This window comes from Daphnia pulicaria, chromosome 4 (genome assembly GCF_021234035.1).
Source record: "Daphnia pulicaria isolate SC F1-1A chromosome 4, SC_F0-13Bv2, whole genome shotgun sequence".
In the NCBI taxonomy this organism is placed as follows: domain Eukaryota; kingdom Metazoa; phylum Arthropoda; class Branchiopoda; order Diplostraca; family Daphniidae; genus Daphnia; species Daphnia pulicaria.
The window spans coordinates 19,183,907-19,204,285 of NC_060916.1; positions in this window are offsets into that span (position 1 = coordinate 19,183,907).

Sequence of the window (20,379 nt, forward strand, 5' to 3'; positions counted from 1 at the left end):
AGATAAAGTTTGAATTTCCCGGGGAATATTACTTTGACATTTGTGTGAGAAAAACCCACATGAATGCATTTTTCTGTTCCCTAAATAACCTCGATTTCAAAAATGACACGAAGCCGAAATAGTGTGGGTTATGACCAAACGAGTGTGCCAAAAAATTTGTAGTTTTTACTCATATCCCGCACCCCATCATTGAAGTCACACTTTTAAAAGTTCATTTGCGACTTAATTTTTGGTCTAAATTTGATAAACTATTTAGAAATGGATAGATCTTGCCAAGATCTGTTGAATTCTGTAAAATTTAGAATGAAAGATAGAAGAACAAAAAGTTTCAAAACATTTTCTACTTTTCCTTTTTCTTCAGTTGGGTCGAGTACTACGCCGAACCACAAAAACGAAAAAAGAGAAGCTTGTTTGAAAAGTTTTTGTTTTTCATTTTTGTATATCAAATTTTACATAATTCGATAGATCTCGTCAAGACCTATTCATTTCTGTAAACTTTTTCAATTTTAGACCAAAAATTATGTCGCAAATGAACTTTTAAAATTTCGGCTTCAATGGAGGGGTTGGAATGAGTCAGAACTATAAGTTTTGACACACTCGTCTGCATTTACCTATTACTATTACTATTCTGCCCGCAAATATATTTTTTGTAATCTTCATGACACAGTGCATCTTTTGGTGCATTGAAACCCATTTTATGGGAATTTCTTATTCTAAAAATATGAGAATAATAAACGCCCAATCAGCTGACATCAGCTAGCGGCCATTTTTTATGGTGGGGAATTTAAATGTGAGACTATCTCTTGAACCAAAACGTGAAATATGAGCCTCTTCCGGCAACGGCTACGTTCTTGTCAGCGCGGATTTCAACAGCTGCATTAAAGTGTTCGTTACAGTGCTGGTCCACTTATAGTACCGGCCTGTGCGCGGTTCTATAACCGAGTGGTTCGATATAAGAGCACTTGATCCCATCGCCATCTACATTCGATTTTGTCCATACGTAAAACCTTATTGAGTAAAAGTAACATCAAGTAACATCAAGTTATTCAATGCGCCGTGGGTGGCGCTGAAACACGGCAGAGCCATTTCGGTTCTATAGTTGGAATAGTTCTATGATCGGGCGGTTCTATAAGTGAACCAGCACTGTAATCAAGTCAAACCTAAGCAAAGCCATTTACCCGTTTCTGCAATGTCCAAAAAAGAAAAAAAGTCGAACGGATTGGAAAATTTCGTGTAGTCGTTCTTCTCAGTCAACGTGACGACAACAGATAAATATGGTTCAGTTTTGAAATTATGAAATAATCGCGCAATCCAAAGAAACTATATAATAATTTAGCATACCTATTTATTTATGGCAATGAATACACGCCTCCAATTTAAAACAAAATTATTAAGGAAAGGAGATCCAATTAAAACTGTCATGTCACTCAATGAATTATAAACGAAATAATTTCTATGTAAAATACGTTTATAATAATTAAAAAAATGACAAACGGGAACCTTGAAAACATTTCTTTATTTCAGCAAACTGAGAAAACAATGCAATCTGAACATTTCTTGATGCTTCAACTATTAACAAAAATTTGTGTACAATTTGAAAACTTGTTCGGTGAAATCGTTGTCTTCCTCATTTAATTCCTGTCTCTTTGGCAATTCGCGCAAAAGTAGGGTGTTGAGTTTAGTTCATCTGACTTCAAGTTCAAGCCTAGCCACCTGAAAAATAAAAAATTAAGCAACGAGATTAGGAATACTACCGAATATTTTGTAAACACTTATTTGGTTCACCCACCGAATATGAAACCACATTTGACAAGATCCATCACATTGCACCCATGTTTGCGTTCCCTTCGGCTAAAAAAAAATAAAAAAAAAATAAATAAAAAAATAAAAGAATTGTTCAATCAATAAATAAAAAATTTCACATTATTAATTTGCACGGTTGCGCTTGACATTGTGCCTTTCTTTGTAGTGGTTTACCCCCAAACTTAGATTTTTTCTTTGGTCCTCTATCCGATTTTCTGATTGCTGTCGATGACCAAGATTTCCTTTTAGCGCCCAGAGTTCCAAGAGTATTTTGTGCCTGTTTTCCTGTGTCACCTGTTGGTCCAGAATCAATAGGTGGCGGGGTTGGGACCAAAACAGCTGGCAGGATGGAAGCCGGATTTCGTGAAAGAGGGACTGATTTCTCTAAACCAACTGGAACCCGCGAAGTTTTCTGATAACACCGATGTGCTTTTAGGTCCGATGAAGTGTCACCAGAATCTGGAGGCGGAGTTGGGGCCAAAACAGCTGGCAGGATGACGGCCGGATTTCGTGAAAGTAGGACTGATTTCTCTACACCAACTGGAACCCGCGAAGTTTTATGATAACACCGAAGTGCTTTTCGGGCCGATGAAGTGTCAACGTTGGTCCAGAATCAAAATTTGGTGGCGGAGTTGGAGCCACAATGGACGGCGAATTGATACGCTGTGGAGTAACAGCCAAAACAGCTGGCAGGCTGGAAGCCAGACTTCGTGAAGGAGTGACAGATTTCTTCGTACCACCTACAGTCCGCATAGTGTTCTCAGCACATAGATGTTTTTCTTGAAGCGATGAAGTGGCACCTGTTGACATAGAATTTAAATCTGGTGGCGGATTGGGAGCTATGATACGAGGCAGAGTAGCACCCGTAATTCGTGGCGAACTAACAGCCGAATTTGTCGGTAGGATGGAGGAGGCAGGATTTCCTGAAGGACTGACTGATTCCTCCCCAGCAACTAGAGCTTGCAAGGGTTCCTGATAACACGTAGTCTGGCTCAAGACAACTTCATAATGTTCAAAATTTCCATACTTTTGGAGAACCATATCAAGATCTACAAAATAAAAGAATTACTAACAATGTTAACGAGCAAAGGAACGCCAATAAATACTTGTTAACTCTTCTTCACCTTCATCAAAATCAATTTCGATCACACTTTTTTCAGAAGTGACCAGGGTTTCAGTGTTTTCAAAAACGTCTTCTACAACAGTTTCACCAAGATCGGAACAGTTTCTAGGGCCAATTTCTTCACTTGTATGGCCAGGAAATACATGAAACTGACATCAACACCTACAAAGAAACAACTGAACTTTATAAGATAATTTCTTAAATGATTTATGATTTTCATTAGCCTTCCATGATCTGCAGCATTGCAGAAGTCAAAAAATTTTTCGCAATACTTTTGTGAGAGTCAAGGAAAGACTGGGCAACATTACCAAAGGCTTTTCCATAGGTTGTTGATTGTTTCGTGTTGGGGAAATGAATGAACATGATAATTTGAGCCTTGTAGTTGTCCTTCGACAACAGCTCAGCCTGCAGATTAAGTAAAACTAATGAAATATAGACATGAGTTCAAAATAGGAATTAACTGATAATTACCCTTTCAAACATTTAATTTCTTTTTCTTAGTTTTGTGGTTTCACTAGAAGAATCAGGCTTATTCCTACCCCGAATTGCATCCTTGTTGTGGTTGGCTCTCAACTTCTCAATTACATCAGCCACTTGTCTCCCATTTCTTCTAACACTCATTCAAAAAACGCAAACAGTACTGGCGAACAAAAAAAAGAAACAAAAATGGAGAACCATCACAAACGAGAAAAGTAATTAACGATCTGATTTTTGTAACATCAACAAACGTGGTTGTTCTTCACTCATTGGCCGTTTGGCGGCATGGCACCATAGGGTCGGTGGCACCGATGGTTCGGCGTTACAACGCTAGAGATAGGGAGAAAAGCTGGCATGCACTCCCACTGAAGGGTCGGGTTCCACCGCGGAGACCATGTTGGTTTGGGCACGATGTTACTCTGCTAGCAGTTTTGCTATCTCAATCCAACAATTTTTCATTTCCACAATATGTCAAGACAAATTGAAAATTTTATATCTTTTGGGCACGATGTTTTTCTTTCGGCAGTTTTGCAATCTCAGTCAAACAATGTCTTATAGTCAGTGACTCAAGCTAAGAGCAATCAAGACCGAAAGGATCGTACCAGCACTTCCAATCCAGAGTCCATCGCTTGATAAGTCAAGCATTTGTTTGCTATTGCTGCTGCCACTGACGTCGAGTTCAGTGCAACCAACACCAGAAGAGCCGTCTCAGCAAATTCCTTGCTGATACATCTGTTTAGCTAGTGTTTACTGTGTATGTGAATTTGATTTGCGAATCATGTATGCGCATTCCTAGTGTATATTTGTACGTCTTATTATCAAATAAATGGTAATTTAAAACTGATATCCAAAGAAATTTATTCCTATTCATTTTCAATAGTGCTATGGTTAAATTTATGTCCAGCCGTGGACCAAAATAGGAGTGTGCCATTAAACCCTTCAATGGATGTTAGTTTTCGGACGTCAAATTGAAGTCCACTGGAAAATTGGGACGTGCCATAAACCATACGACCGGCTTGAATTTCCAGTTCTTATTAAATGGACCAGTTTGAAACATCCTATGAACGCTCGTTTTTGGACACCAAATGGAAGTATAGTCTTGACGTTCTACGGAGAGGACATTGGGACGTTCTACAAACCATAGAATTACGTCCACCTAGGACGTCCAGCTCTTACTTAAGGGAATCGTTTGAAACGCCCTATAAACGTAGTTGTGCTAGTAGGGTGTTATATTACGTTGTAACGTCTACACTCGACGACTCGGCTGCGGATGGCATTGGCCTCAGAAGGCTCTGCGCTAGGTGGAATGAAATATCCGGCACCCAATTTTATATTACTAGTGTTGACATTGTTTACGACGTGTAGGTTATAGTGGATAAAAGGTAAGCTTTGTTCTATTTCTAACTGGACTATTTTAGTTTCTATTTTTTGAATGTTGTAGAATATGAGACGAAAAACTTGGTATCTAGTCAGATGGTTTGTCTGTGATGATTCACACAATTAATGGAATGATTGCAGCGATTTTTATAAAAGCTGTCGCCAAATGCTACGGGAATTCAACAAGGATTAAGTATTAATTTAATTTTTGAACGGCATACATTTAATTCTTTCATCATTTAGATTTAAGAATCAAAACAGAAAACTGGTCAATTTACTTGAAACTCCAGCATCAACCAGAAGCTGATGAAGGTAATGTAGATGCAGAATTTGATCCTCCTCAGCTAATAGTGAGGAAGAGTCGGACTTTCACCACCAACAACAAGAAGATATTGACAGAACCTCACATCCTGAGGTTCCATCAAATGAAATTGAATTTGTGTCGTTATCAAACAGAAGAGATGACAAAATCAATGTTTTTTCATCATTCATACATCCCGAGATGTAAATCTTTGAAGGAGATTCCTCTGCAACACCCAAAAATTCAGCTCCCATTTACTTTTCCTATATCCCACTGGTTTTTGAAGAAAAATAAGAAAAAAATAACAAAAAGGGGCAAAATAAACCCAAATCGTGTGAGATGGTCTCAATTATGGCAAAAAGGGTGACATAATAAAATACTGTCCTGAAGCATTTGGGGTTGAAAAATTTGTAAATTTTGTAAAAATATTCCGTCTCTAGTCTCGTGTTCATTTCTCTTGCAACAAGTTGGTTCTTCTTCTTGCTGCTTTTTGCAGTGCTTCCGCTTCTCCGATATCTCTTTGTTTCGCTGCTTTTCAATAATTAGAACATTTCTTTATTTCGTTGCAGTGATGCAATCGTGAATCAAATTGGGGTCATGGCTTCTTCCATCGTTTGACTAAAGAAAGTGTTTGTTGAAGGCCAGATAAATTTCCCGGGGTAACAAAACAAAAAATTACATTTTTGAATACTTACAGTGGGTACCGAAAGTATCCGTACGGCTGAAACAGAAATTATCATAAGGGAAAAGGCGTTTTTAAAAACGCTTTCATTAATTGAAATATATTGCCTTCCCCCCAAAAACACTCGCTACTGGTAGGAAGATCATCTTTTCTCGCCTAATGTAGGAAAGAGAAAAGATAAAGATTTTTTTACATATCGCAACACTGCTGAGAGGGAATCGAGGGGGAAAATTTTAAATTACAATATGTTTTGAAATTCAATTTTATTGCTTTAGATGAATAGAAAAATTAAAATGTGATCATAGGACCTCAGAAAGATCTAATGACGCTCTTTTTTCATAGACCTTTTTCAACAGAATTTTTTAAAAAGACCCTTCCTATCTCATAATATAATGTAGTTAAGCAATAACAGCGGTAAAATTCCGTTGTTTCGACTTGAAATTTACTTAGGCGGTTCTCCAAATTAACTTTAAGTATGATTCCGAACACAAAAATCTTAAATCAAGTTGAAAATTTGATTTGAGTACTTAAAAACACAAAAAATGAGTTCCCAAACTCAGCTACAATAACCAGATATAAATTAAGTGCCCAACATGGTTATCACTGAGACAATGTAGTATTGGGTCGGCGGAAAATATCCTTTGATGCATTGTTGGAGAAGACGAGACGAAAGAGAAAAAAAACTCAAATCAGCACGGTCAGAACTTTTAGCCCTAATGCAGCTTCTGAACCAAATTGCTTTAGCTTATCCTACAGTCTCCTTGGAGTTATGGGATGAAAAATGCCCTTTTCCAAACTACCCTCAAATTCCCTGTAAGATTTCTTGCGAGGCGTCTCAAAAGTGTTATGGAGAAACCCACGCGCTTCAGAGGCTCTTGGCCTTCAGGTTGACCGTAACGGATATACCTTAAAAGGGTTTTGGGGATTACCAACAGCTCATCTTTCCCAAAGCCAAGAGCAGTTCTTCTTTGTGACTGGCTGCCCCATTAAAATGTTCTTCATCTCCAGATTGCACTATATCCCTTGTTCCATCGCATGTATGGCATGTACCCGTGCAATTTCCTTCCCTTATTACTTCAACATTACTCTCTACGAGATAATCTGCACATCTTCAGCCACACCGTCAAACCCATGGTAAAGACAGTGAGAATACATCCTCTGTTAGTCACCGCATCTAAAGACATCGAAATTGGAACTGCCAGTTTTGTATTTTCATTCTTTCTTTTCTATAAAGAACCAAGCCCTCCTATTCCTATTTTCTACATCTCATCTCCGTTTCACTTCGAGTACGGCTTTGAGAGGAAGCGTCTCCTTTAGGAGGCTCCTTCCGGAGGCCTATGATCTTCTCAAACACTTCCAAGACCAATACGCCTCCCTCTTACCTTTTAGTTTTTTCCCTTCTTCTGAACAGCCTGGAGGGATGTCGTCAAATGGGTGAAAGTTTGGGGCTGGATGCGTCGAAGGCCCTCGATGAAATGAATTCCCTCAACATGGCTAGATGCACCAAAAAACCATTACGATTAAACGAGATTTTGAGCAAGGTGTAAAGAATAGACAAGGGTTTTACTAGGCTTCTGTGTTTGAATCAACACAGGCTTCTGTATTGACTGTACAGGCAAAATACATCTCATCAATGCATGTCGAAATGTGTACATTGAATATGCAATACATGAGACAGAATTACAGAGATAATTACCTGAGTCTGATTAACTCGGATGAACAAAAGAATAACTCACGAGTCTCGATACAACGAGGTTTGGAACACAGAAAAGAAATACTTAGACCAGATTTCTTGATACAAAAAACAGGGAGACAAGTTAACGTATAACCGCGTGTTTTAGCAGACGGAGAGAAAGAGAAAGTGACAAAGGAGAGCACTGTACAGTCAAGGTGGAAGGCCGAGAGAACTCCCGCTTGTGCTGCCACCACTCCTGTATGTGCTGCCACCTATATTGTGTTTGCTTACATCCAACACAAGGGACCCGATATTAAGTCCGCATTGTGACAAGGTCCGAAGGTCCCAAGGCTCCAAAGGTCTCCAAGCACCTGTCGGGATTATACCCGATACCGTTCATCATCCACGAGATCTTTCCTCTTTAGTGTGGGTTCAGGAGCAGCAAAGAAGTTTTCTCTGCTGGATACTGCCAGAGATCCAAACCCCCCATTGTTTGAAGGAGATCAAAGATAACGAAGAACGCCATCGATTGGAAGAATATAACCGTCTCTTCTACGTGGCTTAACCCGCGCCAGCGAACGGCTGTATATCTGTGACTGGAAAGGTGAAAAGACCCTGTCGATGGCGAGTTGGTACAGTGATATTCAAAAAGCAATCTCCTTCCTGTGACCCTTCCCGTTTGAAGGAGAAGACTCATGGATGGGAGAGGGATGGAAACATACCTCCCCAACCCCTCACAAAACCCCAAAACCTTCAGAAAAAGATACTCTTCAACAGCCCCTACCATTTTGGTTTAAAGAATTCCCACCCCTTGAGAAATCTTCTATCGTTTTAACACTAACCTCTGATGTCTCTGTATCTCGGAGGAATATCATTAATTTGCTCTCTGAAAAATTAGCCTTTCTCCCTGATGAAGAGCGGGAAGAAACAGTGGAAGATCTTTTAAAGAAAAAAGACTATGAGAACGATTGTCTTCACGAGACCCCTAACCTAAATTTTAAAACCGACAGAACACCTCCCTAATTAATTCCCCTCTCCTACGCCCGGCAAGTTTTTCTACACAAAAAACCATGAATTCTTTTTTAAACAGCCATCTGTTCCATTATTCGTCTGTTCCATTTTATGGAACCAAACGGCCTCTATTGCCTGGCTTGAATCTGATCAATTAATCTCTTTTTGATTCACAAAACGAGGCTGACGCAGTGAAAATCTTAGAAAATAATAACGAAAATAATTCTGAGATGGGACGCCTCACTTTGGAAGTTCTCATTGCCAAAGATCTTGCCATCGTTCCCATGATGTTGACGATAAAAAGAATTGGATGAGGGAATCCATTGGTTTTATTTAGGATTAATACTGTGCTTTTGTTTTTTATCTCTATTGGTTTTGTTTTTGAGCCACCAACAAAAAGTCAAAGTGCTTTTCTCTTTTTCTGCAGGAAATCTTGAATTCCCTGCACTAGCAAGCATAGTTTTTTGTCTTGGATTTGCAGCTCTTTCATGATTTTTAGGGCTGTCTATTGCCCATGGTGCCTTCCTTCCAGGGTCAGACTGTCACAGCCGAGAACGCAATGTGATGCTGCAAATGATGACGCCGTGCGAATATGTGTTTTTTTCTTTTGCATCGGCCTTCTCATGGACTTAACCTTTATTTGGAATAATTTCGGATATTTGTCGGCTATTCTTCTTTCCCTCATTTTTGGACGATATTTTTCAACGTTGCGATCTTTCAACTTTTACTTCAACCGTGGCCTGCTGCCTGTCTTTCAGGAGTGATTTTGGCCCAAATGGAAGAATTCTCTTTTCTGCTGATTTCCTTTGGGGAGAAGCTGAGTATTCTCAACAAAGGGCAGCGGGAACTTTTCAGGACACTCACAACCCCTTTCCCTGGCAATCATTACCCTTCGGGTCACATTCGATCAGTCTTCGGAGGCTATACGCGTCCTTCACGAATGCACTCTTCATGGTTTTTCACGGGGAATTCTCCGACGGTTTTTCATTACTTATTACTGGATTAAAAATAATTCCATCATCACAAATATCATCGGAAATAAGTTTCATGTTTTGGATTCTTGTGCCTAAACAATCTGTTCCTGGAGAAAATCACATTTTGATGTGAGGTTTCGATTGAAATGAGAGCCGGAGAAGCTACCTTCTTATCGGGTGGAACAAATTTTTCTTTCCTCGATTGGAAAGAAGGTGGTGCACAGGTAGGAACAGCAGCCTCTCTTTGTGAATATGCCAATTTTGTCTGGACTGTACGTGGCATTTAGGAATAACTATAATAAAGAAAAGTTTTCCCAATAAACTTCCATCATAGGACTTTTAGGAGGAAAAGCAGCGGTAGCCACCTTTAGAAAGAAAAGATCTTCGCGCTTTCAGTCTTGAGCTTTCCTCGCATTAGACGAAACCAAGCGATAGATGTTTTCTCTCCCCAAAGCACGATTGCGGGATACTGGGCTGTTGTGGAAGCAGCCTACCTGACAACGCGTCTCTTTCCTCTATAAATGACGGCCATCACAGGCACATTCTCCCCTGCACGTGTTCTGATTTTAGGTGCTGGAGTGGCAGTTTTTCAAGCAGTCGTCACTGCCAAACGTTTAGGAGCGATGGTCTCCACTTTAGATTTCAGACCCACCGTTCGTGAACAAGTCGAAAGCTTAGGTGCTGAGTTCATGATAGTTGAAGCTCAAAAATCCCATGAAGACAAAGGGAGGTATGCTCAGGAAATGGGCATACCCTTAAAAGGAAATGACCTATTAAAAGCGACAAGCAGAGATTTTTGAAGCATTTTTCCTCAATAGACGTTTCGAATGGATCAATCCTCATTCCCGGAAAACATCCTCCCCAATCGCTTTCTGCAAAGCATACCTACTTGTTAAAATCAGGGTCTGGGGTGATTGATTTGGCGGCCCATGCAGGAGGAAACTGTCCCCTTAGCTGTCTCGCTGAAACGATTGTCACACCCCAAGGAGTCACTATTGTGGGAGATGGAAATGCGCCTCGTCATTTACCAGGAGATACGTCGTCTTTGTATGCTCTTAATCTATTACGTTTTTTTTTACTTTTTGGGGGGGATTCTGAGAAAAAAAAACTCCAAAAAGACTTCAACGATGAGCTATTTGAGCCGACGTGTCTTTCGTCCCTCTCTTTTCAAAGCAAAGCATAATAAAGGGCCCTCCGTTTCTGCCTGATAACGCTGCCCATGTTTTCATGTCTGTAAATCCCTTGTAAATGGTCTTAAAGACTTTAACCTTCTGATGATTTTTGAAATCATTGGTCGTCCTTTGATGAACAACGAAGAGGCTTTCGTTCCCTGGTTCCTTTAGCAGATTTAGGCGTCATGGGATTAGAGGTAATGAACACTTTTCTCTTCTCATAAGGCATTTACGACGAACACGAGATTACTTACACGCTTTTAGGGGGGATTGATCTGATGATACCCCTTTCTAGTTTTTTTTTCAAGAATTTTTCTCCTGAACAAATTATGAAACTGTCAATGATTGTTCTTATGAGATCTTTTTCTCTATTTAAATCATACCTCTCTCTTGTTAATGACGCCATTTCGTCTTTGGATCATCTTTTGGGGCATTAATTTTTGGTTTCCCCTAACCATCTGGAAATGAAATTTGTTTCCGGGAGAGGCCAGATTGCTTTCTCTTGAGTGGTATGGGGTCTCAGTTGGAGAGCGGTCTTTTGGGTCGTAACATTCGTCCATCTTTTTTTTCAATTTCTATCTGATTGGCCATTCTTGTAGGGCTACTGTTTATATTGTTGTTTTGGGGCTTCTAACCCTCTGGGCACTTCGAACGCTGTTAAAAACAATGACAGCTCTTGATTCTGGCCTCAAAATCCTTTACCTTCAGAAAATGTAAGTCGCCCACTTGGTGAAATGGTATACACAACAGATTTGAAATCTTTCGACCTTCGGCCATGCCAGTTCGAGTTTGGCAGCGGGCACCACCCTGAAAGTCATGAGAAATACGGGGTTGGGGCGAGTCAAAGAGACTGGGCTTGTTCCTCAAAAATCCCTCAAAAATGGTCTGATTCCCATCACGTTGGTGACAATCTGGAGACAGATATCATGACAAAAGAGTGGCTCACAAATCTTTTGGGTCCAACGCAGCAGACTGATATGCCCAAGCTTTTTGTCGAAGCACTTGTTCCGGATGCAAAAAACCTCATTGTATGGGATACAGAAATGAAAGGTTTTGGCGTTGTCCTCCTTTCCAGTGGAAAGCCTACCTAAGTACAGGAATGATGAGCGCGTCCAAAAGCCCATCAAGATTGAGGTTCATAGCCAGATCACGGCTGAAGTGTAAACCCGTTGTGTAAAAGTAAAAGTGAAAACAGTGCCAATCTGCGTAAACTCTCGGGTCAACTATCTGTTATGCGGGAAAAAGTGAAAAGATGTTTAATCGCGGTACGAGCAAAAAAAAGAAACGTTGATCAACAACGTTCATGTGTAACTAATGCTTTAATTTGTTATAGGGTGATGGTGGCGTAATTTTGAAAGATTTGCGGCCACCATGATTGAAGTTCTCTTTTTTACTTTTTTTTACATGAAATGTGTACAGTAGATAAATTAATTAATTTATTCAACTATATTTTTAAATTTTAAATTTTTTATATTGTTAATTTTCAGGCACCACCAGTTTTAGCACACTTTTGATTTTGATAGTAAATTCTAGTTTTTTTTTTGGGGGGGGGGGGTAAAGCCTTGTATTGGGTGTGTGTTATAACTTTCACAGCTTTTTTTAAAGTGTGGTGTTGGTAAAAGGAGTTCGATGCATTTTATGACTGTACATGGTACATGCTGTACTGACATGTAAACTCGCCATTTGGCTTATACAATGTTGGTCAGGTACTAGCACCTCATAAACTGTCTCAACAAGCGAGTTCCGGGTAGCCATTGGAACCAACGAACCTTTGGAATATCGCTAGTCTTAGCATGTATTTAGTTTTCGGAGCTTACGTCCAGTTTTTAAGAACAGGCTAGTAAACACACAAAGTCTTCCAATGCCTTTTATTCGTTGTGGGTGCTATATATTACTTGCTGTATATTGTATACATTGTTTTCTACATTTTGTGTGCCCTTTGAGAGCTTTCTTTTTGCGGTTTAAAAAATTAAAATTTTTAAATGTAATTATGGGGAGGATGTCAAACTTTTTTAAAAAATATGATTGAAAAAAAAACATCAAGCTTTTCAAACTGAGGAAATATTTTAAGCACCTTCTCTTCTACTAGAAGTGGATCTTTTTTACCCCGGCATCTGATGATCAGAGTCGCAAATGATATTCACTAATTTCTACACTGTCAGAAATTCTTATTAGGAAATTCTGTTCTTCAGCTAAATCATCAATAAAAATAACAACTTCGTCATAACTATTAAAACATTTTCCAACCTGTAGACTGTCGAAAAAGACAGACATTGTAAAAAGATAATAAAAAACTGAAAACATATCCAAAAGAAAACTTAAATCGAGCCAGTAGGAGTCGTGCAAATCGGTCAGATATCAAAACAATAATAAGAAAAGCGTCTGGTGGAATTTTGTTCTGGTAAGATTTATTAATATGCCTTCGGGAAATTTTAATCACGCCAAACATTCATATTTAACCGAGATTCCTTCATATGGAGCAGTTACACATCCTGCGTTGCGCATTCTCCGCAAATGCGAAAATATCATTTGTGTTCAAGTTGGTCTGTCGCCTACAGCGTCTTATGGGAAAACCAATTTCTCCTTGGTAAAAATATTGTTTTCTATGACTCTGATTTCCCCCCTTCTCTTCCTAACGGAGAATACTTTCTTTATTTCTCTATTACATAAATTTTATTTCTATCCCCAATTCGATCTAGTTTATTTTAATTAATTTTTGTTTGTGACTGGTTATTTTGTTGTCTCCTGTAGCAAAAGAATTTCGTTCGTAGCGTGGTCGATTCTGTCTAGAAACGTCTGCTACAGGAGACGAACAAAAACACCAGTTGAGATAACAAAATAGAAAATCAGTTACCATATTCGTATTTTTGTTTTAAGAGTTATCCTATTCTAGTCACCTATTTCATCACGATCGGTGACAAGTGATGCTAAGAATCTGTCGTCAGAAATCGCAAATATGTTAAATGGTTCAATTTCGGTAGATTTAAAATACGGATATGATATTCGGAGTGAACGCAGCAATATATAGTTGTCTTATCAATTCTGCAAATTCTTTAACGACAATCCTTTTACTCGGATTTGCCTGTAGCCACTCGTTGTGACTGAAAGCTAGAGCACTTTTTAATGGCCCATAAACATTGACGTCAAATGGCTTTAAGTTGTGAAGCAATGTGGCGGTAAAATGATTCCGTTTTTCTTTGCAAACTTCACTGCTCGGTAGTACAGGTGAGTTGCAGGATTTTCCATTGTAAGGGGAGCACGACTATCGACTGTAGATGACATAACTAAGGTAATACTTTAAGGACTTCACTTTGTTCTCACCAATCATCCAGCCTATGTAAAAATTATAGTCAGTATAAAGAAGGTTCACAAAATACAAAGTTTTACCTGTCTCACGTCTGCTGAATCCTAAGCATCCAATGGGTCCCTTATCATAAAATTCGGGCTTCATTCTTTTTCTAGGGAATATGAATGTAGGCGGAATTGATGATCCGTTGGCACATATGAAGGCCAACATCGTAACAATATCCCCTCTTTCAGCTGAAACCGTCCACTGGACCTGCAAGAATTAACATTCTAAAATTTATGCATATTTTTAAAGAGGTAAAATACTATTATTACCTGCTTCGTTCCTTTTAAGCAATAACATTGGGTGGTAGTAAAACTGTGGGGTTTTTCGTCTCGTCTAAATTATTGACTTCATTGGGTTTGAATTTGTATATTGACTTTTTAACTTTCAACAACTTGTCATAGAACGACATAACCACCAACTTGTTGAATCCAGCTGCTCAGGCCAGGCTAGTGGGTTCTGGTTTGCGAATTGAAAGGGTAGCGTGACGTTTCATAAAAAAATACAACCAATCTTTTGATGCTTTTTCACTCTCCAATTTTGTGGAACTTATTTTGTGAAACACGGTAAAGATGTCTAGTAGATAAGCTAGTGGAGTGTGCTTCTTGTTTTCATCTTCAGAACTGTAGTAACAGGATGTCATGAAACATGGTCTTGCAAGAGCACTTTCGTTCCCAACTACTTCCGCAAAAATCGCAATTGAATGTTGAATCCATCGCTCCTCAGCAGCAGCCGTTCTCTCTCTCTGCTCTCCCTCTCAGTTCTCCCACTCTACTCTCCCTTTAAGTTCTCATTGCTTGTGTATGTGTCCGGCCGTTCGTCTATAAACTATATAAACCCAGAGACTATTCATCACAATCTATAAAAAATTTTTAGGTTCAGGATGTTTTCTATTGATTTATTCCAGCTTGAAGTTTTCAGTCGTTTAAGTTTTTCATTAGTAATGGTGTTGCACCTGCAACGAAAAAACATTAGGAAATTATTAATTGTTACGAAATAGAAATTCATGTTCCTTGAGTCATTCCAATGAGGTATCCATCAACGTTGGATAGGGTGCAGTCTGAGATTTCTTCCCTTTTCTGCTCCCATATGAAATTTCCGATTACTCCATATTTAATCCTTTTTTCAACTTCATACGAAATAAAAACACTTTCGTATGTGGAATTCCTGGCCGATTAAGAAGATTCAAGCAGTCTGCCTAACTGCAAAAACAAATCATACGATTTGAAGTCACACAATTAGGACATGGTGTTGAAATTTTATGCAATTTGAAATTTTCCCCGTGAGCTCCCTAGGTGAATTCATCACGAAACGAACCACGTCATTTTTCGAAAAATGAACGAAAATACATCTCTAATATTGAACGCCGGCATCTTAAGCCCTTCGCTTCGATTGATTATTTTTTGCTAAATTTCATTTATTCTAAAGCATTGGAGAAAAAAAAACCTTGACTCCAAAAAGAATTCAGCAACCAAAACAGCACTTTAGTTGTTTTAGAAGCACTCAGTTTGTTTAAAATTACATACATAACTAAAATTAAAAAGGAGGCGGAAAAAAATTAATTAGCAATCAGGGTCATCATTCATTTCTCATCTTCTTTCATACTCCTCAGTAAAAACTCGTATCCACCTGATTCCTCAAAAAAAGGAGTTTGGCCTCCGTTTTCGGCATGGAAATTATCTATAGACACATTATAACTAACTATCTATAGACACTCAGATTAACACTTTTAGGGCAGGGACGATGTCCAGAGAGCTTCTACAATTCTTCTTCTAAGTAAAAATTTTGACGGATGTTTTGATATACCGTTATTGTCCTTTCCCATGCAAATATCATAGAACTTCGAAGGGCGAACACAATTTATAGTGATGGTAATGGGCAGGGAGGGCTTAAAAATAGTTGGTTGGAACGAAAGCTTGGAGAGTCAAAAACATAATTCACCAAAGAAAGACATAACTGTTGACTATATGGACTAACGGCATTAGCAATGACAGAAGGACGAATGTTCTCATCTACCGACATCTGCAACTTATCTTATAATAAAATCCTTGACCGTAGAGAACATGTAATTTGTCTTTCATTACCTTTATTTTTCTCTTTAGTAATTTTTCCATTTCTTCTTTTGCTTTCTTTACTTGCTCAAGCTCTACTTTTAGCAACATATTTTCTTTTCTCCATAATGAAATTACATGATTTGTTTGTGAACAATGAATGTGGTTTGCAACAGCTTCACTCTTCCTTTTTACGTCCTGAGTACGCCACGCAGGACAGGAAGGGAGAAGGTATTTGCAGTTGTGACGTGCTGTGAAGGAGGGAGAGGGTAATACTGACAGGCAATATAATTGAAAACGTAACTAAATAGCCATTGTCAGTTCAATATTGATCATTTTTCTCTTGAAGGCTGATGTGGAATAGTTGTTCTTATTCAAGGCAACACGCTGATGTCACCCATCTGCCTTTGACTGCCGTTGACCACTCGTGGACCTTCAAAATGTTTTTTTTAACATTCCATCGATCCATATTGATTTAGAAACAAATTTCTCGAATGTATCGCCATCCACGTTAAACATGATGGTAACGATGAAATAATCAGAAGTATACTAATCCATTGGCATCGGAATCTTTATAACTGTCTGGACGTTTTGTTGGGTTTTGTCAAAATGTCCCTTTACTGCTTGTTTCATCAAACTTAAAACCAGTACGGTGATAATGGGTTTTTTAATCAACTTTTAAAGTTCATCCCCAGAAAAGAACTACACTAAAGATGCACCATCGCTTCAAAAAAATTTAGTTAAGGTTCATCAAAAGACATTAATGAAAAACCACTAATAATTCAAAAGGAGGTGATAAAATAAAGAAAGTACTTTCTAGATACATGGAGAGACTAAAGCAATTGAATCCATTATTACTTAAATTTTTTTGAATGCTTTGAAATTAACTACTAGCTACGTAACTATACTTTAGTTTACAACATTTAAAATTCATTTAGATGATAAAAAGTGTTATGATCCGGTATGTTAGAGAAGGCCGGATTCTAGGAGGGGGAAAATAAATAAAAGTTGACGTAAGTCAACGTGGAGTGGACAACGGAGAGTGGTAATCGCGATGGAAGGGGAAAGACAAAGTTATTGCGGAGCATGACGGCAAAAAGGACGGTCAAGGGAAGAGAGTGGTGATACCTGGCTTGTGAGCTGAATGGACAGAGTGTAACAATGTGATGGACTATTTCAAATAATTTTTGGAATTTCTGTAGACCATACTATGAATGGAAATTCATGCTGCTGTGGCATTGTGTTATGTTTGTGGTACATAATGTAATTAAAGCAATTTTAAATTTATTTTATTAATTCAATAAAGTGGACTCCATGTGGGCATAGTTTAGAAAAACTTTAAATGTGGGGTATTACAGAGATGATTTCACTGAGTTGGGTGTATTTTATATGCTTTTTTATTGATTTCCCTAATATTTAAATAACATAATTTATTTGAAAATTAATAGTTTTTGAATGTCTTCCACAGTTATTTTCGATATTTATCTCAATAAATTCTACAATCCTCCTTAATATTTAAATACTAAAATCAATTGGAAAATTTGTTTTTTGAATTTCTCTAATATTTTGCAGAAAAGCCTTTTTCATTAAAAGCCCTCATATTTAGAAATTATAATTTCTAATGATGATTTTATTTGAAAGTGTTATGGTTTCAAAACTTCTTCGTCACTTATTCTCGCGAAATTAAAATTCTTAAACTATGCTTAGAGCTTCAACTTAAGTATTAAAAAAGAAATACGGCATTTAAATATTCAAGAGATGTTTATTATTTCCCTAATGTTTAATTGCCATAATTTACTTGAAGAGTTACTGTTTTATATTCTGCAATGATTGCCGAGAATGTCATCTTTTCATTAATTTTTCTAATATTTTATTATCACAGTTATTTGAAAGCTATTATTTTTGTATGTTATCATTGTTGAGAAACCATGAATCTCCTGTAATGCTACGAGCACCACGTAAATCACCTAAAAGAAACAATGGTAACATCCAGGATGATGCGGGATGTATCCGATCATTTGTACTCCCCTGGCAGTAACCACTCTTGAGATGCAAATAAAAATTATATCAGTACATGATAGCAAGAAATATAGAACTCCCTCGGGCGTTGAAACCTCTTTATCTTACAACCAGGAGATTCAGTAAAATTTATGAATTGATTGACAATGAAGTCCTGACGTCTCTGACCAATAACTTCATCAAATTATATCACTTATTTTCAACCCTTAAGCCATAAAAACACATACATTTTATCAATGCAATTTTAAAGTCAACAGCTTACAAGGCTCAGATATAGTTAAAACATATGTCCCAGATGAAAAAAGATAAGCCACTGCTACCATAACAGTTCTCCAGTTCTAAAATAAATTTCTTTTTTCACTTATCTCATTCGAAAAATAATTTTCTGTTGCTTTCAGTCTACCTCTTTTCACTTAAGTATTTGTCATTAGTAACTTCAGTGTAAATTACTTGCAATATCTCATTATCGGCCCACGGCCAGTGACAGTTTATGGAAAAACCAACTTTCTGTTTTTTTTGTCTCCTGTAGCAGAAGAATTTCGTTCGTAGAGTGGTCGATTCTTCTAGAAACGTCTAAAAACGTCTCCTACAGGAGACGAACAAAGGGATACAGTCATCAAAAAAATTATTAAAAATTAACCAGATTGAATTGGGGATAGAAATAAAAATTAGTTAATAAAGAAATGAATGAAGTATTCACTGTTAGGAAGAAAAAGGGGGAAATCAGAGTCATAGATAAGAAAACAATTTTTTTAGCAAGAAGAATTTGATTTTCCCATAAGACGCTGTAGGCGACACAGACCAACTTGGACAGAAATGAAATTTTCGCATTTGCGGAGAAATCGCAACGCAGAATGTCCAACTGCCCCATAATAGAAAACCAAGGGACAACGAAATTTTCTAACCAAGTACCGGTTACATTAATCGATATTGCAATATTGCACATAATAAAGGCTCGCGATGGCTAAAATAGGTAAAAATTTAAATAGATTAAGAGTGCTAGTAAAAACGCTACGGCGGGTTAGATTAGGAGTTTTCATTGCCACTAGATGTCGTTACGCGAAAGACTGGTGAATGTACAGGGATAGTTTTCACGTCTGTACAACTTTTCTAGCTCTTTCTTAAAATGCTACTAACTTATTTACAACGAAATCAATATCAATGGGAATTAACCTATGGGCTGCAATATGAAATGGCTAATCGATTAAACTATAAACATCAACGAAAAAACAATTATTCGAAACGTAGCGAGGGTCCCCCAATTCCTCATGCATAACATAAAAAACAAATGACAAACGACAGCCGCCTTAGCCATCTCTAAACAAACACAAGTTAAAAATGGACAAACCAACCTTTCATCACAAAATATACCCTATACCATACAGTTTTACATGGAAAATCCAACTGTAGAATAGTTCACCCAAAAAACAAAGACTCGAGGCACAGGAGGGTCCCTAAATCCACCAACCTGCCACCAACCAATCACAGCCCGACTTTCACGAACAAAATTTGAATTTCGATCAAACAAATAAATATATAAAATTGAATAAAAAACCAACATGTTTCAATTTTGGAAACATTGGAACGAAGATGAATACGGCGAATCACATAAAAAATTACTGAAAATCGAGAAAATGACCCGTTTACACGCTGGAACCCCTGGGGAAACAATCAACAGTTTGGGGCCCATAACCAAGGCATAGCCTTCCATCTTTTACCAAGGTTAAATCTCTCAGGGAAAATTTTGTATATTAAATTTAAAAATTACAACAAATGCAATATATTATATAAAAAACCGATTGACTTTATTAACAAATTTATATTTTCTTTTGAAAAAAAAACAAGTTCATCGTGAAACAAAAGTGGTACAAACGGTATTCCATAAAAGTATTTGTTGTGAATTCAGAGATATCTGCGTAAAGAAAATAAAAGGTATGAAGGAGGGTTAAGGTACATATAAACTGTGGTAATTGTGACATGCATTTCCAAATGAAGGTACTGGTGACGAAGGTTCTTAAAAAAATGAGGTACTAATGACATGACCCCTATCAGAGAATCTCTTCAGAAGAAATGTTTGAATGGGATCAAGGGGGACGATTTTGTTAGGCTTTGAAAAATTAGAGACAGAAAATAAGCAAAAATAACAGAAGTGAACTCAGCAAAAATTCAGGAAGTCATTGGTAGCTCCAGATGCAAAGCTGGTGCTAAGTTGTTCTTCTTAGCTCTACAGGGAGTTGGTAATTTCTCATATCTATATTTCATACAACAATTGAGTATTTATTGATTCGTTTATTTTTTTATTTAGGTCTCTTTATGTGCTTCACGCGATATGAAGAACTAAAGGAATTCTCTGGAGCCAATAAGC